The following is a 15,663-nucleotide window of genomic DNA, read 5'->3' as shown; positions in this document are numbered from 1 at the left end:
TGGTGGCCGGTTTGCCAATGCTGTAGATTTAAGGACCCACTGATTAAACATCTCTCCAAGTTTCCCTACAGAGTTACTCAAAGCAAAAACTAAAAAGCCTGGTCGCTTTTATTTCCTTAAGTTCTTTTAATGGTAAAGTATTCTATTTATCCTTTGAAGACATCCTCCTCATCGGGTTTAGTTGTTTAGTTCCACTTATCCCTGAAATTGAAGTATTGGCCAACAGTGACCAAGCTACGGAATATTCCGTAATGAAGGGAAATCATAACTTTGTGCTAAGATGGCTTATTCAGATATTCTTTTGAAATCGGTGACTGTCTCCGAAGATGATGGTGATGCTAAAAATAAGTAGCATTTTATTGGTGTTTTACAGTTTTCACATCACCCTTAGATACATTCTTCCCTTCGATCCTGTGATACGCTTGGTATTAAGCTTCCTATTTTCATCTGAGAAGATAATTTTGGGATATTTAAGTAACATGCCCAGGAGCATTTGAGCAAGATGTCCTATTGAGTCCAGTTTTGTTTGTTTGTTTGTTTACTGCGAAATCTGAAACTTTCCCCATGTAGGATGGGCTCTGGGGACATTTGTTCTTACCTGTCTTTGCCAGCTCAACCGCCCTACTCCTTTATCAGTAACTGCTCTTCTCTTCCTATGGCAACAGCACCTGCCACGCCGACCCTCTCCTGTGACTAAATCTCTCTCCATGTCCCAATAGCAGCCCCCTCCCCCCTCCTTTCAGAACTTAGAGGGGGCGATGGCCTCTAGCTCTGGATGGGCAGGGAGAGAGGGTATGCCCGGGAGAAGCTAGAGCAAATTACGATTGCAGTCCCCGAGACGTTCGCCAACCCACACTGGTTCCCTTAACCCTGACCTGAACTCTAAATAGGCCTTTCATTAAACCCTCTTCAATTACCCCTTTGAGTGTGATTCTCCTTTTCCTGCCAAGGCCCTGACTGATACCCCTGACCCAGGGCAGACACGTCTCTGCTGCCTTTCTCTGATTTACAAGGCACACTTGGATCTGAATGACACCAAGACTGGATAGTAAAGAGAGGCTGCCCCATTCTTTGGTGGGAACAATCATGAAAGCACAACCCGGTTTGTTTTGTTGGGAATAGTCTCTTAGGAAAGATAACTCCCCACATTCAGGACCATACAGGACCTTGGGGATTTCTCTAACTTTAGGATTATCGGGAGGAAGGTGTTGTTTGGATTCTCAGCCAAGTTTGATTTATTAACCTATCTTATTTGTGTTGAAACAGAACCTCTCTTTCCTAGTAACATAAGTTTCAATTACCTAGTCCACCATCTAGGTGTATGTACGTCTATATGTGTGCGTGTGTGTGTGTATCTGGTGTGTGTATCTATGTATCTATCCCCCCCCCCCAAAAAAAAAAAAACTCAAACAACTTCTGGTGTGAATATGGCAAAGTTTATTTTTGAAACCATCTATTTAAACTGTTTAATGAATCCTAAAAGCATTAAGTGGGAAGTAGCCCATTAGTTTCCCAGCAGTGTTCTTTTGTAGCCGCTAGGCTTTCCGTAGAATTTAATATCCTATCTTTTTGAGGCCTTCATAAATTTCTTCCTTTCTCAGCCTTTTACGCACACAGGCCATGATGGCTGGAATGCTGTCTTATGCTATTTCTTTAATACAAACGTAGTGGCTTTTCTCTCATAGGTTATTAACGTGTGTGCAATATAATGATATCACTCAGACATATGCGTAGGAAACATATATCACTCAAGGATTTTTAAAGATCTTTTAGCAGGGAATTCAGGGCTTTCCAAAGTGCTAAAAGGGCTGGAAGTGTGGACAGTAGCTGTATATCTAGGAATGCCCCCGAGCATTACAAGAATCACACTTCCTCCCCACACCCCAGACCTGCTGTTTCTGGGCGGTTGGAAAGTGAGGAATTTGGGGAGAGCTACTGAAACTACTGAGTTCAAGAGCATACCTCAGGGGCTACTATCCAAGGAAGCTCCCGGTGCTGTCACCACCTTGACCTCTACGAATGTGGTAATTGGGCAAAGCGACACTGAGTCTGCTCAGGGCTTTAACTATCTTGACAGTAGAGCCGAAAGACAAGTTGCTGCAATGACACTCTAGAAGAAAATGCCCAAGTCTCAGGCATGATGATGACCACTGTCTTACTCCCCCCCTAAAATCTCCAAGTCCTAATTTGCATCCTGAACTGTTGCCTCAAAGGACTCTGCGAAGAGTGGTTTTTCATTTAGCTTTCCGTAGTGCAGGGAAGTATGGCACATCGAAAGGAGGCTCATGCTAATCAACTCTACCTGCCCCAGCGATACAGCGAGCTTTGGAGGCAGATAGGCCTAATTTTAGTATTTTTTTTTAAGCTTCTCTATTCATTTTGAGAAAGAGAGGCAGTTAAGCCTAGTTTTAGTCTTTAAAAAAAAATTTTTTTTAAAGCTTATTTATTTATTTTGAGAGACAGATGGACATAGAGAGAGAGAGAGGGAGAGAGAATGTGAGAAGGAGAGAGAGAGAATCTCGAGCGGGCTCCACTTGATGGATGGGTAAGAGTTCTCAAACTGGGTACCAAGTTACCCTGGGGTGCCAGAGCAGTCAGAGGGGCATCTCAGGATAGCTTAAAATTTCAAAGGAAACACAGTGATATTTGACATCTATTGGACTCCAAGGTATTAGCCTGAGGTAGTTCACGGTCTCAACATTATGCTCCTTTCCTTTTGATGATGTCATATCTCCTTGAAAATGCATTTTCAACAGCTACCGTCGTATCAAGCTTATAACGCACAAAAACCAATTGTGCATTGTCCAATTTGATTCCGATATTTGAGAAAGGGTACAAGGTTTGAGAAAGGGCACAATGCCCCATAGGCCCACAAACCTCACGAGTCAGTATTATGGGCTGAGTTGTGTCCCCCTAAACTCATATGTGGAAGCCCTAACCTTTGGTACCCCCCAATGTGACAGTATTTGGAAATAGCGTCTTTTAAAAAGGCAATTAACGGGCACCTGGGTGGCTCAGTCGGTTAAGCGTCCGACTTCGGCTCAGGTCATGATCTCACAGTTCGTGGGTTCGAGCCCCGCGTTGGGCTCTCTGCTGACAGATCAGAGCCTGGAGCCTGCTTCGGATTCTGTGTGTGTGTCTCTCTCTGTGACCCTCCCCTGCTCATGCTCTGTCTTTCTCTCTCTCAAAAATAAATGAACATTAAAAAAAAAATTAAAAATAAATAAATAAATAAATAAAAAGGCAACTAAGTTAATGAGGCCAATAAGATAAGGCCTTTAAGTTAATAAAGACCAGTGTCTTTCTAGGAAGAGAAAATTGGGGCCCAGAGAAGGACCCAAGGACAGCAGGGATGCATGTGCACAGAGGAAAGGCCACAGAGGACACAGCAGGAAGGCAGCCATCTGCAAGCCGAGGAGGGAGGCCCCAGGAGACCTCAAACCTGCCGACGTCTTGATCTTGGCCACGAAAATTTTCATCCTGTCACAGCCTAGAAGAGAGGGGCTCAACCGTGAAATTAGAGATGAAATGAAGGAGCCAGTCGTGAAGGTGCGAGGAGAACGGAATACTGAAGAGAGCACTGGGAGCTCAGGCAGTCATCAGAGGGGCAGGCTCCATACTGCTGCCTGGCACCAGATGCAGACGTGCTGTTCTAGTGCGAGCTTTGTCCTTCATCAGCTCTGTCCCCGCAGCAAGCCGTCTCCACCCTTACCTGGATCAGGCGATCGTTCCGCTTCTCTAGGAGGCGAAGCTGCACGATGCAGCTTGGAATGGAGTACCCATGCACAGCCTTGGCTACACACCAGAATTCCTGCTGCGTATGCCTCAGTCCCTTCAGGCAGAGAAGCTGCAAAAGTACGGAGTGAAGAGGAAGGACACTCCTGGTCTCCAAACAGAGTTGATCAGGGCAGAAGGAGAAGGGAGAGTCTTTCTGTAACTTGTTCCAAAAGGCCATTAAATAGTGTCTGGTTTTAACCTTCTAAATATAATCTGTCCAAGCACGTGTTGCATGTGGATGTGTGTGTGTGTGTGTGTGTGTGTGTGTGTGTATAAAATATACATATCTGTCTATCAAAGTGGGACTTTGATAGAATTCGCAGTATGGACCATCAACAGGGAGTGTGGACACATAGGATTTGTACTGACCTTCAAGACGTTGTTATGTTTTGCTGTTGGCTTACACTCACTGGGTGCTTATTCTGTATCTTCACGAAGAGTAGCTCTTTTAAGACTCACACTGACCTTAAGAAGTTGGCACTATTAACGTCATTGTTTTCGGAGGAGAAGAACTGACGTGCAGAAGAGTTGGGGACTTCTTCAAAGTGACACAGCTAGTCAGAGGTGGCAGAGCCAGGATACAAATCCAGGCAATCTGATTGCAGAATGCCATGTTGCCTCTGCCGTACTTTATCGTGTGCATGTAGGTAAGCTTCCATCAGCCCCTTCACTCTTCTCCTCACTTCCACAGGACCTGACGACAACACGAAAGGGCCCTGGGTTTGCGGTTGCGTGCAGAGTCACGCAGAGGACTGTGCCACAGGCAGGGAGACGAATTAGGAGACGGTGGCAAAATCCAGGCAAGAGACCAACTTAGGAATTGGCAGAAGGAATGCACCTGGTTTCTCCCCAGATAATTTCAGGCCTCAGAAATGACAAAACGCCATTCTTCCTTGGAGCCCGCCTCTCTCTATCTTAATATTCGTGCTGGTGCCCCTCATTCCAGGCAGTGATTTCATGGGCGCTTTGGAATCAGCTGGGAATGTTCTCCTGGGCCCTTCTCAGCTATGCAGCCTTCGACGGTAACGCCCCATTTTTCAATAGATTCTCATTTCCCTCTTTTGCAGCTCCTCTCCCTCACCAGTTATTTCTTGACCTTTCATCTTCTGAAGGCTGCCTAGCATGCACACGGACAGTTTCCCTGGAATTTTTAGCTGACAGATGTGATCGCAAGTTCCCTGCCGTTGCCTGAAAATAAAGGGATCAGAACGCAAAATCGTCCCTGGTCTTTAAGAGAGGGATGATAAAGTAAGTGTCGGGGGAGGTGGTAATGAGAAGACCATACCTACTCCTGGTTTCCATCTGCACACACTCACAGCGCCTCTCGATGAGGACTCCTAGAGGCGGTGGAATTTTGTGCCCAAGTATGTTTTTTACTGTGAGATTCCACGTGGACCAAGTTGCACGTGGCCAGAATTTCAGCGAGAAAGGATTGGAACATTCTGTTTTGCCATGTCATTGTTTGTAAAGGCAGGACAGTGATTATTTTATGAATTTTTGAAACAGTAGGAAGAGAATTAACTGGGATTGTCAGAAACCTGAGTGTGGAATTTTATTCTAGCACTCTGTAGATATGCGGGGTAATCATCCACACAGCACAGGGGTTTTCGTGAAATAATCAGGAAACACACAGCCATTTTGGTTTCTGTGCACAGCACTTCTTTGGAACTTCCTTTGTGTAGGTTACCGGTAATGCTCATGATGTGAAATCCAGTGGCAGCCCTTACGTTTTCACCTTACTCACCCAGTTAGCAGTATTTAACACAGTCGATCCTCTATCCTTTCTAGCTCCCACGGCTGGCTGCTTTTCTTCTCTGACGCCTCGGTGGGCTTTGTCAGTTTCTCCTCCCGTGTCTGATGGAAATGTCGGCGATCATATTCTTAGCTCGCCAGCTCCTCTTTCTCCGCGCTCCGTGCAAAGCGATCTCACTCGACCTTTCCAGTAGTGTGTTTCACGGACATCTCAAACTTCACGTGCACGCACCAGATGTTTATTGGCTGATTACTGACCTGCGTTTGCTGCCTTATGTTCTCCTGGAACTGCAAGGACTTGAAACCTCCGAACGACAACGCCCAGACTCCTAAAGCCGTTGACTTTCTCACCAGGTTCTGCCAGTAAAAGGCATTACGTGGAGATGAGGGAGGGAAAGCAGTTCAAAACCATCATGCTTCTGGCAGGACCTCTGACAATGGCGACCCTAATGTCTTCCTGCTCAGTGGCAGCTGCCATGGTTCCAGCAGTTTCTGTAATGATGGTGTGAGCAACCTCAGTAGTAGAGGTTGCTGTAGTATTTGGGAGAGCAAAGAGGGCCCCTGCGAGGCATCAGGAACTGATGGTTCCCTCACTGTTGGTGGCTAAGTGTGGCTCCTGAGCTCGGTCCCATTGGGGGCACCAGCTACCCCATCTCTGTGTAATATCCCACCCCCTTCTGCTTTCCAGTCCTTTCAATACCGTAAGCCTAGCAAACTTACCCATTAGTCACAACAGGCATGGCACCTAGAGCCCACAAGAGTTTTAGGGACCCCAGAAGTTTTTAATTATTATTTTTTAATCAGAAAGAAAAGAAATGAATGGAGGAAAGAGCCCATAAAAAGCAGGAGTACCTAGGTATAATGCAAAAGCTATAATGCAACCATGATCTGTGCAACCGTTTTCCAGGAACAAATTCCTCTTCGCGTGAGAAGCTGATTGATAGCTTCTGCTTTCCTCATTTGGACACTGGCTAAGTCAATGCTCCAAATGGTACTCTTGATTCCTACCCCTGACGTCCCTGTTCTCCCCTGTCCATATCTCTCTCTCAGGGAATGGTGTCATCATTCACCATAAACTCAGAGACCCAGCCATTATCCTTGAGTCCCCACATCTAAAACATTACCAAATCCTTCTACCCGTTCAATGGACACGACATATCTCAACTCTGCCCACTGGTCTCCGCTTCTGCTGGTACCAGTTTGTCCAAGCCACTGTCAGGGCTTTCTTCTTGGCCTCAAAAACGAAACAAGACCTGGTTAGCCTGCTCCATAAGGCTCTGTGTTGTCTGGACCCTGCCTCCTCCCCCAGTATGGTTTCGTGTTCCCCAACCCTTGCTTACGCACCCAGTGTGGTAGGTGGGTTGCATTAATGACCCCAGCTTTTCATGCTTCCCTGTTCCCATGTCTTTTGGTAGTACCTTCCCACACAGACTATGAGCTCATGTCCTTTACATGCTAACCTCACAGGTAACTACCTAAAATTGCCCCACCTCCCCCACACGTCCTAGTGCACCGTCGGAGACATTGCAGAACTGGTTTCAAAGGTGGGCCCCATTATTTTGTAGCTCTGTGACCCCTTAAGCTCTGAGATCTAGTTTCCTCATATGTAAAATGGGAATAATAAAGATCTTGTAGGGCATCATGAGAATTTAGTGGAATAAAAAGACATAATGCTGATCCATGATGGATCCTTAGCAAGAGTAAGGTTCTCTTATGAAATGTCACCGGCAATATTTTAAAATTAACTCCTGTTGGGGCGCCTGGGTGGCGCAGTCGGTTGAGCGTCCGACTTCAGCCAGGTCACGATCTCACGGTCCGTGAGTTCGAGCCCCGCGTCGGGCTCTGGGCTGACGGCTCGGAGCCTGGAGCCTGTTTCCGATTCTGTGTCTCCCTCTCTCTCTGCCCCTCCCCCGTTCATGCTCTGTCTCTCTCTGTCCCAAAAATAAATAAACGTTGAAAAAAAAATTTTTTTTAAATAAATAAATAAATAAAATTAACTCCTGTTTTTCACTTAGGAGCCTACCCACCTACCCAGCAGGGTCAATAAGACAGAAACGGCTTTGAGGAATAAAAATATCCTTGTAACTTTGCTTCAGCAACTGTTTTATAATTACAGTAAGCGCTGAGAACCTTGGGGTGCACTGTATCCCAATGTCTTCGTATTCACCACAGGTCTGTGCCCATGCGTGTAGTAGACCAGGGACCCAGGAGACGAATAACATTGAACTCCGCACATGAGCGTGTTTTACGAGCGTTTTCCTGAGGATCACAGTGGAGGCATTTATGGTTGCAGAAAAAGAGACTTTTCAAGAGTCACCTCATGGGGCAAGAGACACCAAAGTGGTTATAAAAAAGTAAGGCACCTCTGCATAGCGCGTGTTTTGGAAAGCAGGGCTGTCGAGGCCTTGGCATCGTCACCCCTCTGGTTCCCCAGGTCGTCTTCATCTTCTTTTTTCCCTCAGGAGCTGTGAGATCTAAAACACAGGTGAGGTTGATTGAAACAGCTTCTGCTACTGAAAGATTCCACTCCTTAAAACCAAAAAATTTAAAAAGGGATAAAAACTGCCTACAAAGGATTTTTTTCCTCTGGACAGCCCTGTCATTCACGACACACAGGGCTCAGCCTTTGGCTGCCATCAGCCCCGAGAAAACCGTTGAACTCTTTCGGCCTGTGTTTTGTGTTTCTCAGTATTACAGCTGCCACTTGGATTTATGTGTTCCCACAGAAAGAGTGGACAAAGAGGTCCATGCTTTTGAAGGAACAGAATCATGTTCTAGAGGAGAAATCAAAGCAAAGGGCAAATTTGGGTTCGAGGAGTCCCCGCCTCAGACATCCCTGGAACTGGTTCCCTCACTGGCAGAAATGCCAGGTGTATTCTCTTGCTCACAGAGAAGTTGTCTGAAATACAGAGAAGTTAAAGAAACTTTAACCTCTCTGGGTTTACCTATTACTACCCAGCATACTTTCTTTTAGCAATTGATGTGAGGGGAATTCCTCTTACGTTATAAAAATTAGTGGGTTCCACTATCTATCACTGTCCTTATCCACCTGTCATCCCCAAAATGAGGAGATAAGGAACATTCAAGAAAGTCATGGAGGAACACTGCTTCTCAAGAGTTATTTTCTGGAGCATTAGATGGATGATTATATTAATAAGTGTTCTGAGAGAAAAGATCCTGTGGTCAAGTGAGGTTGGGAAATGCTTCTTTAGTTAAGACGAAATAATCTCTTTTCAACGTTTTTTGTTGTTGTTGTTGTTGTTGTTGTTGTTTTATTTTTGGGACAGAGAGAGACAGAGCATGAACGGGGGAGGGGCAGAGAGAGAGGGAGACACAGAATCGGAAACAGGCTCCAGGCTCTGAGCCATCAGCCCAGAGCCCGACGCGGGGCTCGAACTCACGGACCGTGAGATCGTGACCTGGTTGAAGTCGGACGCTTAACCGACTGCGCCACCCAGGCGCCCCTGTCCCAAAAATAAATTAAAAAAAAAAAAAAACTTTATCTATGAGTTTGTACTGTCAGCATCCAACACTGGGATCTGGCCTGTGAAAGATTTGATAAGAACGTGCTATTCACATCTTATGGGATTTTAATGGAAAAACAGAGTAAAAGAAAATAAAGTTCCTGTTTTCAAGTCAGTCATTGCCTAATGGGGAGAAGATCCCATAAATAGACTATTAAAACCAACTAATAAAAGGGTAACAGTGAAGACAAATATGGAGAGGACTGTGGAGGCTCAGTAGAGGGAAACTGACTGAGCAGGGGGAGCCAGTGCTGCCTGGAGCAGGTGACTCTGGAGCTGAGCCTTCACGATGAGTGCATCGTTCCAATCCCGTGGACAGGAGCCTACCTTTTCTGGTCATCTACATGGAATACATGGTCCTTTGTCTTCACTAAAGCATAGAGCTTTTCTGTGCCAGTATTTACATGCATATTCCTTTGTTATCTTCAGAAGCCAGACAGATCTAGATCCAAACCTCATCTCTCCCTATTACTACCTCTGTGATCTTGAGCAACGACCTGAGCCTCATCTGTTTTTCAGAATTGTCGTAAGAATTAGAGATCGTATAGCAAAGTGCCTGAAATGTAACAGGTTCAACCATTTATACTATTATTACTTTTATTAGGCCTTGAGATTATAATGGATCTGCAGATACCTAATCTCAGCGTTCGCTGGGTGTAGACCAATCCCATTCTGTAATATTACAGCTTTTGTTTGAAACTCCGCTGAAATTCAGTTTTGTTTAATAAGCTCTCGGACACTGGGGCGCCTGGGTGGCGCAGTCGGTTAAGCGTCCGACTTCAGCCAGGTCACGATCTCGCGGTCCGTGAGTTGGAGCCCCGCGTCGGGCTCTGGGCTGATGGCTCAGAGCCTGGAGCCTGCTTCCGATTCTGTGTCTCCCTCTCTCTCTGCCCCTCCCCCGTTCATGCTCTGTCTCTCTCTGTCCCAAAAATAAATAAAAACGTTAAAAAAAATAAAATAAAAAAATAAAAAATAAAAAAAAAAAAAAGCTCTCGGACACCAAAAGACTGTAGTGCTACAGCTGGGATAAATACAAAATGAATTAACCACAGATCTTGTCCTGGATCAAAAGTTTCCAGTTCAATGCTCGGAGTGGGGTAGAGTTGGAGAAACTAAGAGCATAATAATAGGCACAAGAGATGGGGAAATCCATAGACACCAAATATGAGACACAGATAAGATACTGTGGGAGAGAAGATCACTTCCCTTTGGCAGATGAGGGAAGGCTTCCTGAAAGCAGTGATATTTAAGCAGGCCCTGAATACATGACTCATATACGGACATAAGAGATTAGCAAGGGAAGAAAGCCAGGAGAAGAAAACAGAAGAAGCAAAGTAATAATTTGTCAATTTGGCCTACTTATGTAGCTCCTGCGGGTGATACGTGGAATATAAAACCAGAAAGATAAATTGTCAACAGATTATGAAGGGCGAGAACGGCTCACTGTTCATTTGCATCAACGTGTCGCTTTAGATAGCTCTATAAAATACAACAAACATCATGTAAATGTATAGCTGAGTTGACAAGAGAGGAAAATCTACAGGAACCCGAAGCACCGCAAACTTCACCAGTAAGCTCATGAGCTGACCCTGTTAGTAACAAAGGTCTTGACTTCGATGTGCCTAAGCAGACAGTGCATGAGACAATAGTCCGGAGTGCTGGGGATAGATGGCTGCATACCTGATATCCACCCACAAAGTAAGAGTCTTCCGAGCACTCGAGAAATAAAGTATACAGCTTAAAGAAGTCCATCTACTGTTAGAGGAATTCCCGAATAAAATCTGTTTGTCAGCCTGGACATAAAAACAAAGTTGTCATCTCTGATAATTTGTTACCATAGACCTGCTGCACTTGCGTGTGGAGGTTGAATAAATACTGCAGAAGAGACCTGGAAAAATGCAAGCTGAGAAATTAACGGAAAAGTTCTGCCAGACAGCTATTATTTTGGTAGCTCCGGGGAGAAGCAAGCACAAAACCATGCTGGCAGGACATACCAGCACACAAGGTTACAAAATATTTTTTTAAGCAGAAGCCCATTGCAGATTAGCTCACAAGGAAAAATTATATAATTCATGAAGGAATAATCACTAGGGAGAGGTAAGAGACCAGTAAACAACGGAAGGAGACCTCCCAGAACTTTAGATAATAGAAACTATGAACTAGGTATCTTTTTTTTTTTTTTCCAACGTTTATTTATTTTTGGGACAGAGAGAGACAGAGCATGAATGGGGGAGGGGCAGAGAGAGAGGGAGACACAGAATCGGAAACAGGCTCCAGGCTCTGAGCCATCAGCCCAGAGCCCGACGCGGGGCTCGAACTCACGGACCGCGAGATCGTGACCTGGCTGAAGTCGGACGCTCAACCGACTGCGCCACCCAGGCGCCCCAGAACTAGGTATCTTTAAAATGATTAAAAACATTAAAAAAAGAGACCGCGTATATGAGAGAAGAGGAAGACATCATTTAAAATGTATCTGAGAAAGAATAAAGGTGAGAAATATAGTTTTTGATATAAAAATCATTATATAGTATAAATAGTAGCCTAGGATAAGCTGAAGAAAAATTATAAATTGGAAAATAGACCCTAAGAAGTTGCTAAGACTATCATTTAGAGAAATACACATGAAAAAAATTTAAGAGACGTGGCAAACGGAATGCAAAATAAGAACATACACAGAAATGACAAGTGGAAGTAATAGTTGAAAGATGATAGCTAAAATGGTTCCATGTTTTCTATTAACTTCACTCACCACTATGACTACAGTCCACCCCACCGGTGTCTTTCACCGGGATTTTTTGGTAGCCTCCTACCCAACCTTCCTGCTGCTGCCCCCGTCTGCTCTACTCTCGACATCTGAACCTGAGACAGTAAAAGTTGGATCATATCGTGTCGATCCTCTGCCCAAAACCTTCCAGTGGCTTCCTATCCCATTAGTGGTAGACGTACATAAAAGGCCCACATAGCCCTGTTTGGCATGCCTTGTTAACTCTCTGAACCCTTAACCCCTTCGGCCCTCTGCTTTGTCCTCCCTCTCTGCTCCAGCCATACCTCCCTCCTTGCTCTTCCTCCAACACTTGAGTCAAGTTTCCCCCTCCAAACCCTTGACCTTGCAGTCTCTTGGGTTTGGATGCTCTTCCCCCACATAGCTGCATGGGTCCTTCCTTCCTCTCCCTCAGGTCTTTGCACAGATACCACCTTGTGTGTGAGGCCTTGCTTAATAATTCTATTTAAAATCACAAATCCCCCCCCCTACCCCTAGCACACCTTTATTCCCTTTTATGACTCATTTTTCCATAGCACCCATCACTTATAAAATATATTTTGTGTATTGATTCATTTATTTCTGTCCCCCATCTTCTACTACCCAATCCAAGAATGTAAACTTTGCACGTGATAACGTCAACACTAGTGAAAATTGGCTAACACAGTAAGTGCAGAAAAATTCATAACTTTAAATTGCTATATTATAAAAGAAGGCTGTGTATTAGAATGCCAAACTTGAACCCAACAAATTAGAAACTTTTAAAAAGTGTAAGCCCAAAGGAAGAAATGAGCAGCGTAAGAACAAAAGTTAAATGCGTAGAAAACAAAGCTGTATTAGAGAGGATTGTTAAAATTAAAGCCGTTATTCAATTTTAAAACATGAATTTAAGGGAAAAACCTCCAGAGAAGCTGGTTATGAAGGAAGCAGGCAACGTTCGTAATTGGCCTTACGAGTTAAAATGTGGCCATAACAGTAAAAGCAAGAGAGAAATGAAAAATACTGAAGCAATTCTATAGACAACTTTATGTCAAAAATTTTGAAAACTTAGAAGAAATGGAACATTTGCTGCCCGATTATAACTTACTACAAGTGACCCAAGAAGAAAGTGAACAGAACAAAAACAAAAACACAACACCTGAACAGATTGACAAAAGGAGATAGGATGAATTATAATGTATACACATCAAGGAGAAGGGATGGGAATGTTACTCATTTGGAAAGAAAAAATACAAATGTATCTTTCTCACACCACATGCAAACATAGATTTTAGCTGGATATATAAAAGATAACATTTAGATGTATTTTAAAACCTGAAAAATGCCATGAATTGTCTTTAGATCTATTTCATACATCCCAGAAGTATAAAAAACATAAGCAGGACTGATGTACATCAAAATCAGGACTCCGGTTACTTCCAAGAAGGGCAGTAAGGAATGAGAATGAGGGGATCCCAGGGCCTTCGTGCCTAGATCTAATCTTCAGGGTTAATTTTTAAAAGATTTGATGTGATTATCGCAAAATGTTAAGATTTGGCAAGGCTAGGCTGTGAATACATGGATGCTTATTACATTATTCATTCATCTTTTAGTATCTTTTTTTTTTTAATTTTTTTTTTCAACGTTTATTTATTTTTGGGACAGAGAGAGACAGAGCATGAACGGGCTCTGAGCCATCAGCCCAGAGCCCGACGCGGGGCTCGAACTCACGGACCGCGAGATCGTGACCTGGCTGAAGTCGGACGCTTAACCGACTGCGCCACCCAGGCGCCCCTCATCTTTTAGTATCTTGAAACATGCCACCATTAGGAAAGAAGACTGTGCCAAAACAATCTGTCTTTTTTGGTAAGCAGTGAGTAACTTTTGAAGGTGTTTAACGGGAAGTCTGACCATTGAATGCTTCAACAGGCAGGCCATCATGGAAACCTGAGTGCTTTCTCTTCCCTCTCACTGAATGGATCTCAACACTCCTTGATTCAAATGAGAATCCAGAATGAACAGGTACAGACAAGGTGGGTCTCACCAAGCCAGACATGGAACAAAGTTGCTTTATTGAGAAACTTTCTGAGGAGACTAATATGAAACTGTTTGTTTTGTTTGTATGTCAAGGCACCCGGAGGCAACCACACAACATTGTGAAATCCTTGGAACATAACCAGTTTAAACCGGTGGTGTTTCAGGCGGAGAGAGTGAGCTCCTCCGCGCAGAAGTTTTGAGACTGCCTAACACCTCTGTCATAATCAAGCAGAAGCAAAATCAAAATGTATTTCTACCAAGTGCAATTTATAGAAGAGATTGCGTATAGAAAGGATCATGTAAAAACTATATGTGTTTATATCTCTACTTGCCACAGCTTATAAAAAAATTCCTCTGTAGAATTCCATTATTGATGTTTTATGTTTTTCAGTTTCTCTGTGCAATATGTAATTATTTCAACCTCTGCCCCTTTGTCTGTATTAGCGGGCTAGAATTCGGAAGGGTTTCTTTCTGAGAACTCCAATAGTCTCAGGAAAGCAATCTTCCCCCACTCAGCTCATCTTCCCTGATCTAAATAATTCTAGTTCTTGAATGCCCCAGTGACTTGAATAGGATGAAGCTTTCAAGACATAGCGTTCCCTTCAAGTATTTAATCTCAAAGAAAAGCAAGCTTCATTCCCTCAAGGAAAAAGAAACCTAATGCTAAATATGAATTGCTTTTCATTTCTCTGTTCTCTCTCTCTCTCTTTTTTTCCTTCTGAGACTATTTTTATCTAGATAAAGGAACGAAATGGCCAGAGCCATTATCTGGATAATTTAATTCTAGGATATTTTGCCCAAGATTGGATGGCTGAGATAAAAAGTAGGATTTTACAATGTTAGGCTATTAGCTGCAGCCTTGATGCTTAGAAGTAGTTAGAAAAGACTGGGAGTCTCTCTTGGAGGGATGGGAAGTGAAAGACAAAAGATAAAACAACGGGAAAAGGAAAAGAATGGGTTTCTTCTGAACGCTTGACTGTGTTCCAGATACTCCACGTAAATCACCTAAGTGAACTCTTGCACTCTCTCCAGGGAGTATTTATTGTGTTCTTCATGCCGCGGGTGACGAGCTGACTGGAACAGGTGGAATAATGACCAAGTGGGGGGCACGGAGGTGCATTAAAGGATCTCCGTTAAAGGAAACCTGCCCCTGTATCCTCAGATCTACACTGGCATTTTTGCCGAGACCACCCTCCACCCAGGCTGCTCCCCGGCCATGACCGAGCACAGCAGTGGCCCTAGAGCCGTGCGGTCCTGCCTGAGGTGGGATTCCTCCAACTTCTGCCCCGAGGCTCTGCATTAGCCCGGCCAGGGTTTTCTCAGAACCGTACTCAGATCTGTAGGGATTTTCCTACCGGATGCTGCTTCCTTCCCCCTGTCCTTTCACAGTATCAGACCTGCATTACCTACCCTCCCCTGTTCCCTCTATCTTTATCCTTTGTATCACTCTCCCCAGCTAGTGTCTTGTACATCCTGCCTTGTCATCTGCTTCTCAAGGGACCTTACCTGACACGGGCCACATAACTAATGACTGTCACAATGAAAGGCTGATTCCAAAGGCATTGCTCTTTCAGTATTGACATTAACACCACTAATGGTACTAATATTGATACTGTTAATAATTAACGCTGTGTGAATATCCTTTGTTGAGTACTTCCTGTGAACTAGGTGTTGTGCTTAGACTTCCATGCATTATCTCGTTCCGTTTTCACCACCGTCTATAGTAAGATCGACGTGATCTGCATTTTACAGATGAGAAGACAAAGGCTCAGAAATGTTATTAATTTATCCATAGCACGTAATTATCCAGTAGCCTATCCAGGATTTGCACTT

The 15,663-nt window shown here is 44.1% G+C and overlaps 2 long non-coding RNA genes across 2 annotated transcripts in view; both read left to right on the top strand.

Annotated features, from left to right (window-relative positions):
• The window catches only part of LOC121027194 (uncharacterized), a 282,693-nt gene that overhangs the window by 228,317 nt on the left and 38,713 nt on the right, over positions 1-15,663 (top strand). The window lies entirely within an intron of this gene.
• LOC121027195 (uncharacterized) lies at positions 13,595-14,197 on the top strand. Its single transcript, XR_005788601.1, has 2 exons — positions 13,595-13,815; positions 13,924-14,197. It is a non-coding gene; the product is annotated as an uncharacterized LOC121027195 (long non-coding RNA).

The sequence above is a fragment of the Herpailurus yagouaroundi genome, unplaced genomic scaffold (genome assembly GCF_014898765.1).
Source record: "Herpailurus yagouaroundi ecotype Mexico unplaced genomic scaffold, PumYag 77, whole genome shotgun sequence".
NCBI classification, from domain to species: Eukaryota; Metazoa; Chordata; class Mammalia; order Carnivora; family Felidae; genus Herpailurus; species Herpailurus yagouaroundi.
Note: the sequence above shows the minus strand (reverse complement) of the source record. Positions and strands in the feature narration are given on the sequence as shown.